The sequence below is a fragment of the Vanacampus margaritifer genome, chromosome 5 (genome assembly GCF_051991255.1).
Source record: "Vanacampus margaritifer isolate UIUO_Vmar chromosome 5, RoL_Vmar_1.0, whole genome shotgun sequence".
NCBI classification, from domain to species: Eukaryota; Metazoa; Chordata; class Actinopteri; order Syngnathiformes; family Syngnathidae; genus Vanacampus; species Vanacampus margaritifer.
Genome location: NC_135436.1, coordinates 3,865,716 through 3,876,922, shown reverse-complemented (window position 1 = coordinate 3,876,922; position 11,207 = coordinate 3,865,716). Strand labels below are relative to the sequence as shown.

General features: G+C 47.2%; 1 pseudogene; it reads left to right on the top strand.

Moving 5' to 3' along the window:
- The first annotated feature begins 10,162 nt into the window (after positions 1-10,162).
- On the top strand, positions 10,163-10,721 carry LOC144052268 (ATP synthase peripheral stalk subunit d, mitochondrial pseudogene; annotated as a pseudogene).
- The last annotated feature ends 486 nt before the right edge of the window (positions 10,722-11,207 follow it).

The window sequence follows — 11,207 nt, the reverse complement described above, 5'->3', positions numbered from 1 at the left end:
CTATGGTGTGATAAGGGTCTACCCCCTGAGCATGTGGACTCAGATCTAGTTCCTCACATGGATTATTATCGCATCCCCAATTTGCGGCTTTGACGGTTAGCTGGAGACCCACTGCCACATGCTTTAAAGATATTTGTGGTCGTAGTATTTTTGCACACCTATTCGTAGTCCAATCAGACCAGTCATCCCCTGTTTCTGCCACCAATCCGTCCCATCCCCTGGTTCTCGCGGTTAAATACCATGTGTATTGTCGTCCATAACTCTGCGCGCTGTACACATGGCGTCCCACTTTTAAAACGGTTGCCTCACTTAACGTAATTTGGGACCATGGTATAATGGCAGTCGTGACATTGTTTGCTGGTAGGCAAAGCATTGTTACCGGATTTGCAGAGCTATCACTTCTTGTACATGACGTGAAGTTCTTATTATCGGGTAATCTTATTTCCTTCGTTGACCCTCCTCTATTATTGTTTGTCGGTGCGTAATTTGGTCAATGGATAGCCTTCACGGTCACAAAGACCACACAACATAGTACCGCAAATCTTATCCACGCAATAGCCATGTCGACCGAGAACCCCTAATTAGGTTAATCGTCTTGGAAAACTTCACTGACCGCAGGTATTTTCAGATTCTATATATCTGCTCCCACCTTTGAATCAGACTTTCGCTCACCCTCCCTGTTGGGTTTGTCGGTTGAGATGACCTTTTTACAATGCGTAAGATGCATCCAAGTGCTCCTTGCTTCAATCTTTATGGCCGTCGGCGTGGTCAGCAGCACTTGATGATGGCCTTCCCACTTTGGAGAATTCCAGTGCTTCTTTTTGAGGCTTCGGATCAGTACCCAGTCTCCTGGAGCTACTAGTTCTTCCTGTTGGAGAGAAGCACAATCGCCTTCTGGTAGTTTCAATTCATCTCTTTTCTCTAATGTTTTTCGCATGTAATCGGCCAAACTGGCTTCGTTGCCACTGTTAATGATAATAAATAATAATAATAATAAAAAATTTTGAGAATAAAATAAAGCCATATGTCGTATACATTCTGTGTATCCGTCCTACCATTCCCCCTGTTGACACATGGGTCACACCATGTGTCAATATAGCGGCCTACTTATAAAGATTTTTATTTAATAAAACAAAAACAAAAAACTTGCAAGTTAAATATTTTTTGTGTATTAAGCTGGCCAGCAAATTCATATTTCGTTATCCACAAATTTAAATGTTTTGTTTTAGAAGGACATTGGTTTTCTACAAACTTCCAGTCCTTACATGTTAACTGTTGTTTCGGGTCTTTCTTGTTGGCTATTTTGCTATTTGTTTTCTCCATGTTGGAGTCAGCGATTCTCTTAAGGAGATTAAACTGACTTTAAATCCCCGAACAAACAATAATGAGGTAGCGAACCTCCAGTCACACCGAGGTAGCGAACCTCCACTCACACCCCCTCTTTATTTACGCGCGTAGGACACCGTTGCCCTCTTTTATAGACTCTCTCTGTCTCTCTTTTATAGACTCTCTGTCTCTTTACGCAACATTGACTAGTATTCTTACGGTTTTGATTCACCCCACTTTTATAGACTCCCTCTGTCTATTTCTCAGTCCCCTCTTCCCAGTTTCATAGACTCCCTCTGTCTATTTTTCAGTCCCCTCTTCCCAGTTTCCCCTCTTTCTTTTCCTCAGTTTTATAGACTCACTCTGTCTACTTCCCTGTTTTATAGACTCTCTCGCTGTCTTTTCTGTTTTATAGACTCACTCTGTCTTTTTTAGTTTTAAGTACGTACAGGACACCGTCGCCCTCTTCTCCACGGAGTTTAAACGCGCGTAGGACACCGTCGCCCTTAACTTTAAACGGACACTCATTTACCAAACATCCGCCAATGAAAATATAAGTGTCCTACCAGTGTTGCCTTCTCTCTTCCTGGCTTGCTTCAACCTTTAGTCCCCAGAAACAGGGCCGAGGTCCAGTCCCCTAAAAAGGGACAGCTGCCGTGGCCACGGTCTTTTTTTTGGTCGTCGGCTCTGCCTCCGGGCACCTCCGGTATGTTGCAATCCGGCTACGAAGGACCAATTTAAATGTCAGGTTCAGATGTAGACATTTATCAAATAAAGAGAGAGGAAGCATCTGGTTCCAAATTTATTGCTCATGAGGAAGAGAAAACTGCAGCCTTAGTTTGATCGGTACAGAGTCTCTCTTGGTTCCTCATTCAAATAGCCCCCTTAATCTGGGCATCTGATTACATGACAGAAAGAGAAAAACAACTCCTATCTCACTTCACACTCTCTAAGTGCGGCATGCAAGTCCAGGGGCCCTGGCGTTGACGTGCGTCTCGTCTTCTTATCAGTTGTCCTCACTCGGCAGCTGAGTCGTCCACTTGCAACTTCACCCAATACAATAACACTCCTTTGCAATACATAACAATCCTAAACAAAAACTACCACATGATTACGTTGACTTACACTTCAATGTATTTATGTTCTCACTGCAATGTGTTTTCCCAAGAGGCAATTCACTTCAACACGGCAAATGTATAATAATCCTCCAAAATAATTCTTACAGCATTCTTATCTCAAGAGCTGGTGAGGAGTAAGCGGTTTCAAAAGAAGTTCACAAAATCATTATCACATTGTATTCTTTTAACTACTCATGGTTATATCACATCTATATGCTTATAAGCAAATTCAAAAACAGTAAAAATATAAATTGAAAATGTTAAATGTCTTCAGTGGTCGGCCACAGTCTAAAAGAGACAAGCTTTGTAAATCGAGCTCCGTGGCCTCGTGGGATAATAGTGATCATCCGCGTCCTTTTTAACACACTCGCGGCTGTATAAATAAAAAACGCTGGACTTATACTGTTGTGATTGTCCCCCCCCCCCCCCCTCTTTTCCCTGCTTTAACACTCTGCTGTCTGTCTGTTTTGATTAGGTTGCTAGTCAATAGTTTTCAATTATTTCATTTTCCTTTTTTTCCCCCTCATTCAATTGTTTTGTTTTTATGCCTTGATTAATAAGGTGGGAGTTCTAACAGCTACTATTAGGGAAGCAGCTTGAATATTTTTGTATGGTTTTACCTTTTTTTTCAGCCCTGAAACCCATCCATAAACTTTTGACTCGACTTCAAAACTTGCAGATTGATTTTTTGTGTTTTTTTGTGTTGACCTAGTTTATGGGTTAGTCTCTGTAATACTAGTCGACTGTGTTACCCCTTCCCCAGTCATTAGAGTTAACACTTTGCTGAGTGAACCAAGTTGAATTTTGTTTTAACATTTAAATTTTTTAAATTTTAATTTAATTAAATTTATTTATTTTCCTCCTCTCTCTCCCTTCTGTCTTTTATTTTATTTAATTTAATTTTCATTGTTATTAGTATTCTTATTCATTTTATTGTACCAATTCTTTCTCCCTCTCTCTTCTCCTTTATTTTTATTTTGTCTATAAAAAAATTATAATAATATATATATTTTCTATTTATTTTTATTTTTATTGTTCTTTTTCTCCCCTACTTGTTTTCTGTTTTTCCTCCTGACAGTTTGAGCCCAGTGTGTTGTATTGACGATCGTACTGGAAAGCGGGGTAGTTAAGTACGCTAACTAACTACTAAACGCTAGTAAAAGTCTAATCGTCTAAAAATTTTAAATAAATAGATACACAATAAACTAAGTGTTAACAACATGGCTGCACCGCGGGAGACTCCTAGTCCCTGTGAGAGCTTGGAGACTCTGTCCCAGCTAGTTCAGAAGTTGACTAAAGACGTCTTACCTGAATACGCTGACTATTAAGAATGCGGACGTTTACACTCTTAACAATAATCTCGCACAATTTATGAGTGACGCGGAAACTAAAGCCCCGAAGGATAAATCACTTATCCGAATGCTCGGATTACTGACATTAAACCTCGCGGTGCAGTTGAAGTTGAGCGACATCGAGGTGTGCGAGGTAAAACGCCAACTTGATGTGGCACGACAGCAGAACCGTGACACAATGGCACAGCTGACAGCCGGCAATGACCGCGTGCATGTGGTTGAAATCCAACTGGTCGCAGTACGGGCCCAATTGGACGAAGCAGCCCACGCAAATGCGATGCAGGCTGGCAACTTGGACAGTGACACCGACGAACTTGATTCTGACGATGACTCTCCTCAAAAGATGGGCGAGTTGACCCAAGCTCTCGCATCCGCCGAGGACACAAATCGATAACAAGAACGACTATCAAAAGGCCGACAAGCCGAAGCAAATTATGTGCGGGTTAGTTCGTTGCTAGCTCAGTCACCCGATGAAGTAAAGCACCTCCAAGTACAAGTACAAACTTTAAGAGAGGAACACAATGCTGAAGTGAAGCTCTCGTATGAATTAAGAACAAAATGAACATTGACTGAAGCCGAGGGTAACCGCCCTCAGAGTTAGGCAGAGTTAGCTCAAATTAGGCAGAGTTAGCTCAAATTAAACATGAGTTGCAGCTCGCGCGGCAGTTAAATGAGGTTTCACAAGGAGCCCCGCCTCCGGAAGCTCCACTCCCACACACACCTCTTGAGCCCAGCGTCACAGTACCACAGCTGAAACTGCCACCTGGGTCCGGAGCCGCCTGGAGGACGCCACCTGCGACCACCGCCGATTTAGTCCTGGCACCGCGGGTGGACACGTCACCACGAGGCTACTCCCTCATTGGAAAGACACAGGGGCGTGGCCTGGAAAGATTTGGACAAGCTGGCTCGAAATATTGCCAGGTTCGAACCAAAATCTGGCGGGTCCCATAGCACATCAGAGTAAAGACATCCACTATCATCTCCAGAGGTTCCCAACGGCAACCGTGGAGAATAAGTCGTACTTGATTAGAATGACGTCCAGCCGAGCAGTCAATCGATTATTGGAATGGCAGCCTGCTGATGTGTTGTCTGATCCCTTGGCTCTGTACCACGCCATGGCACGTGAATTTGATGGCTCTCCTGAGTTGACGGGCATGGAAGCCGCCATGTCCATCAAACAGGGAAAACAGGGCCCCTCAGGCTTTCTCTAGTCCTCTTTGCGACGTAACGAACCCAACATGGAGGAAGACCAGGATTTTAAAACATTGTTCGCCCGGAACCTCCAACCTAACCTCAACCACTACTTGGGATTGGCTTTGTGCCCTCAGACACTGACTAGCTCGCAGCTGCGCGACCTAGCAGCTAGGGGCTATGCAAAATTGAAAGTCTCAACCCCCAGGATCACCGATGCCGGAATTTATCAGGTGAACCTGGGTCCTCCATCAGAGCTTGAAGGAGCTTACTCCCATGTTCCGAGGGAAGACCCGTCTAAATCAAAAAGGTTGAGCCAGTCCCGCGGGCCGCAAAGCCGCAAGCCACGTTTCAAACCCGACAGCCCGCGTGACGAGCAGCCGGACAAAGAAAAGCAAGCAGACGACCGCCGGCACCCCAAATTTGCTAAAGGTAAGCCTCATTCGCGTTACAATCCAAAGTGTGATAAAACCGAATGCGCGGTAGCAACCGACTCCCACCGTGAGTCTTGGAACCACCAAGCCGACTCCGAGACCGAGCACAGCGCAGTCGCCGACGGCATATTGATGGCTCTCTTGAAGTTGGCGAAAGACTCCTCAAAAGACCCGCCTTTTTGACTGACTGACGGCCGGACGCCCCCTGACGTGACCCACCCTCAGAGTCCACGCGCGGGTGCTCCAGAAGATGAAACGTGCTTACCTAGTAAACCGCCTCCTAACTCAACGGTACTGGTACTTCAGATTGACTCAAATACTACAGGTGGATCGCCACCAACCGACAAAGTGAGACCGTTCCAACAGCTGTTAGGGGAACTCAGCACCAGGGGGACAGCTCGTAAATTCTGCAGATGTCACGATAATGTCAAACTCGATCTTTGAACGACTCCGCACGGCGTCGCGAACTAACGACCGACCGCTCCGCCTACAGCGATGCCCACTCACCGCTTGTGCCTTTTCAGCTACTAACACACTACTGGAGTCTGTTGCGTTGGTACATTGGACCATTGGCCCCATGGAGTTCATCCATCCAGTCTATGTGGGACCCAGCGAATCGGTCCCCCTTCTTATGGGTCAAGATCTGGTGTTCCGCTTCCAACCCATCATCGACTACCAGAACCTCGATATTTGGGCCCATGTGCGGCAGGCCCTGCCGTCATATCGCCCGGACCCTGACCGGTCTCAGCTTTGCACCGTGACTCGGGAAACAGGCTAGCTGGGACACGTCACACACCAAGACAGGACCTCTCACGTTCCCGCTGCAGGACCGGCTAAGAAGCCACAATACCTTCCTTTGTGACCTTGACCCGCGCAGGGAGTGAGCGGACCAGGTCTTGAATGCTCGCTCCGTATTCTTCCAACCCTCACCGGAATTCATGAACCTGTCACTGCTTTTGGAGGCCACTCCCATTGTGGATACCTCCCTCACCACTCTGATTTTGGTTTACAATCCCCCATCTCACGACATTCGCTTACCAAAAGCTACCCACCTGGGTCTGCTCATCCATTACGACTTCCCTCTAACGGTGCCAGTGGTTGGACACATTCCACCTAACTTGTTCTTGACCGAAGACGCAGACGGCCGAAGACCCACCAGGCCATCTCAACTTGTCATGGTCAAACCTGCCGGTCCCACAAACGATGAAGACATCGTCCGAGTGGACCTGGGAGCAGACCAACAACTGGTGATTTACGCATTGAGTGCGTTGCCCCCAACGCCCTCCAACTCCCCCTCTGTAAACCCAGAGACCCCTTAACCAACCGCGACCCAGAGTTCGGACCTCCAACTGTACCCAGAGTTCGAGGCGCACCTCCAGGAAGTACTGCACCAGGACCGCAAACGCTTGCGCACGGTGTTAATGAAATACACCCCTTCTTTTGCCAAGGACTCCTTGGACTGCGGACTGACGGACCTACATGTGGTCCGCATCCCTACTCAGCCTGGAGCTCCTCCAACTTTCGTACACCAGTACAAGATTACGATAGCCTCTTACAAACCAGTACAGAAGACTATCAACGCCATGCTGGAAAAGGGCATCATTCGCCCCTGTAACAGTACTTACTCGGCTCCCTTGTGGTTAGACTTTAAACCAAGTGGCACATGGAGGCCGACCATTGACTATCGCAAACTGAACCTGCAGGTTCCTCTTTCGCGATGGCCCATGACACAACTTGAACAGGAACTTCCCAAGGTTTGTGATGCCAAGTTTTGATGTGGCTTCGGGGTTCTGGACTATTCCGGTGGACCCCAGGGATCAATAAAAGTTGGCATTCACCTTTGGCAACAAACAATACACCTTCACCAGGTGTCCGTTCGGGATCTACTACGTGGGGATCTTGGTTGGACCGAACGGGATAGCGCCTCAGTCTAGCCGTATTCAAGGCCTTCTGGACATCAAAACCCCACCGATGTTTCAAAACTTCGCAGCTTCCTTGGCAAGTGCAATTACTCACGTCAGTTCATCGAACACTTTGCTGACATGGCACGCCCTATTACTAACCTGCTGAAGAAAGACACACCCTTCGTTTGGGGTAACAAACAAAGCGACGCGATGAACATGCTAAAACAGAAGTTAAGCTCCGCACCGTCTCGCCTACCCCGATAGCAAAAAATATTTTTTCTTGGAAGCAGGATTCTCCAACCATTGTGTGAGCGCGGGTCTATACCAAATGTATGATCAGGACAAACGTGTCGTGGCGTACGCCAGTAAAACGTTGAACGGCCCCGAGTTGAAATACTCCGACTGCGAAAAAGCCCTGCTTTCCACAGTGTGGGCAATCAAACACTTCTCGAACTATATTGGATGCCAAAAAGTAATTATCGATACAAATCACAATCCGGTTACTTTTCTCAACAACCAACGCATTTGAGACGGCGTTGTGACGAAGGTGCGCATTGCCGGCTGGCTCATGGCACTACAAAGTTACGACGTTCGGGTCCGGTACGCGAAAAACTCAAAGTTACCGCTGGGTACCGACCTGGCGATCTGCTAAAACTGTGTCAACCTCAGCGTCCCCGCCTATAGAGGTCGCCGCCCTACCGATGCCGGAATTCACACGTCACCGCTATTTTGAGGAGCATGTCTGCAAGGATATGCCTACAGCTTACGTGGATGGCTGCTCTTACCACCACCAGACCCAGCTGCAGGCTGGGGTGGGCATAGCTTGGGTCAACGACGCACCGTGCAAACCACTGCAATTTCAGTTGGGCCCCCACTCTTCTCAATATGCGGAAATCACTGGCATCTTGATTACGCTTAAATTGACAATTGAACACGATGTCACGGTGCTGGTTGTCTGCACCGACTCGAATTATGCCCGCCTCGCCTTCACCTGTCACCTACCGGCGTGGCGTCGTAATGGTTTTCTCACCTCGGCGAAAAAACTCATTAAACACCGTGACCTCATTGAAACGTGCGACCATTTGGTTTCATCCAATGACATGCACGTCTACTGGAAAAAGGTTCGGGGACACTCAAAGGTTTCAGGACCTGTCAAACATTTTAACGACCTGACAGACACGTTGGCTAAGCAAAGGGCCCTCACCTTGGACTCCTTGGACATTCGATGACTTTTGGCTACCCTCCCAACCTGCCCTGGGGGTCCATGTTCTTTTACGTCCGCCGCGACGTCCCGCGACTCTTCTGCACAGGCCACTTCGGGACCTGTGCCGTGTGTACTGTGTACCGCCTGTTAGGACCTCCGACTTGGTCGCCCAACAAGCCAGCGACTCCAAGATTTTCAAAATCGTTCAACACCTTGTCGCCAACCCCATCTCGACTGACGCGTTAGGGCACGACAGCGACTTGAAGGATTTGTTCTCCATATTGCCAAGGCTGCGTCTGCTTAAGGGCCTTCTGGTTTGTGACTCCGCGTCTTCACCCGCCCTGCGGTTGGTGGTTCCACGGAGCCAAAGGGGGGTCCTTCTAACATACGCCCACGACGCGCCTTATACAGGCCATCGCGGATTCAAGGCCACCGCGCTACAACAGGTGGCGTACTGCCCCGCATGCATAACGATGTGGCAACCTACGTTAAAGAATGCCTGGTTTGCTGCCAGTTTCGGCCTTCCCCTGGTCATATCTTCAAATTGATTGGGTGGGAAGCCTGGTCAGATAACTGAGAGGGAACACATACTTTCTTACAGTAGTCTGCGCGTTTACCAAGTGGGTAGAATGTCTGCCCGCCCTAAATGACACTGCGCTTACCACCGCATGCCTGCTGATGAATGACGTGTTCTCCCGTTTTGGGTTACCCGCGCAGGTCAACTCGGACAAGGTATCCCTCTTCACAACCGAGGTAATGCAACAACTTTGGCAAATGCTTGGAATTAAGGCACACATTAGCTATCACCCGCAGGCATCAGGGCAGGTAGAGCGGATTAATCACACTGTGGTAAATTTGCTAAAGAAATTTGTGACTTCCAACCATCGGGACTGGGACACCCGACTCTGATACTCATGGCGATTCAAGCCACCCCGCACGAATCCACGGTGGTGCCCCCCTTTGAAATGATGACCGGACGACACCTGATGTACCAGCCGGGAGAAACCAACCTAGCTACAGCGTACATGGCCTCCCAGTATGTGGAGGACTTGCAAGCCCACCACCGGGCCACGTTTGCGTTTGCCCAACAATGGCTGTGTCGCCCTCGTCAGACCGCGGAACAATTTTTCATAATTTTTATTTTTGCCTTGTTTTTTTGGAGCAGTTTTTTTTCTTCTTTCTTCAACCAATCTTCCCTCCGTCCATTTGATCCAACTCACTCCAGTAAGTTGCACGTCTCATAACCAATTTGACATATTGCTGGTGCAACTTCCATTTCAAACATCTTACAGATTTGGCAAGTCAAACCTTTCCTTTCTACCTCATTAAATTGTTCTTTTCTTATTTCTATTAGTTATACTCTTATTTTATTTTATTTTTTGCCCACCATACGATAGTTAGGTAGACAGTATTGTGATTCTGTATGTGTAACCGTAGTGAATAAATGCATGTTTTTTTTAAATCTGTTTCAGTTTCAATCGTCCTTGTGTCCGAATGGATTAGTAATTCCTTTAGTAATACAAATAACCACAAACTTTGAATGTGGCGACTTCAGATTATGAATAAATAAACGATAATTTGGATTTTATTCATTGTGTTTCCCCAAACTGAAAGTAAACAGAATGTGGAGACTCATTTGGTGAAGCGAGATTGTCAAGATGGCAAGCCGCCGTGTAGCCCTGAAGGCCCTCGACTGGGTGGCATTTGCTGAGCGCGTTCCACCCAACCAGAAGGGCATGTTCAATGCCCTGAAGACCCGCACTGATGCAATTTCTGCTAAACTAGCTTCCCTTCCAGAGTCTCCCGCTGCCATCGACTGGAGCTATTACAAGAGCGCTGTGGCAAAAGCAGGGATGGTTGATGACTTTGAGAATAAGTTCAAAGCACTGAAGATCCCTGAGCCTGTTGATACGCAGACAAGTGCCATCAACACGAAGGAGGTGGAGGCTGACAAAGATGCCAAAGCCTACATAGAAGCTTCAAAAGGTCGCATTGTTCAGTATGAGGCAAAGTTGGAGAAATTGAACAATATGATCCCCTTCGACCAGATGACCATTGACGACCTCAACGAGGCCTTCCCAGAGACCAAGTTGGACACGGTCAAATATCCATATTGGCCCCATAAGCCCATTGCTGACTTGTAATTAATTAATTCATTGACTTGACACTCAACTCACAATAAAAAGTACGTATTTAAAAAAAAAAAAAAAAGAATGTGGTGCCCCTATAGGCGATTGGGGAAATTACGACTTCCTCAAGCGCTGATCAAATTACTAATTCGTCCAAAAGACAACATCAATTATCGCTACATATACATATATACTCCTCCATGAGTCATCACCTTATCGTGGTGGAAGGGTTTGCGTGTCCCAATGAGCCTAGGAGCTATGTTGCCTGGGGCTTCATGGCCCTGGTAGGGTTACCCATGGCACATAGGTCCTAGGTGAGGGACCAGACAAAGCATGGCTCAAAAAAACCCTATGATGAATTTAAATTTTGGATCTTGGTTTCCCTTGCCCGGACGCGGGTCACCGAGGCTCCCCTCTGGAGCCACTGGAGGTGGAGCTCGAAGGCGAGCGTGTGCTCCCCACGGACTGACCATAACAAACACCATGTTCAAACACAAGGGTGTCCATATGTGCACTTGGCACCAGGACAGCCTAGGCCGCAGCTCGATG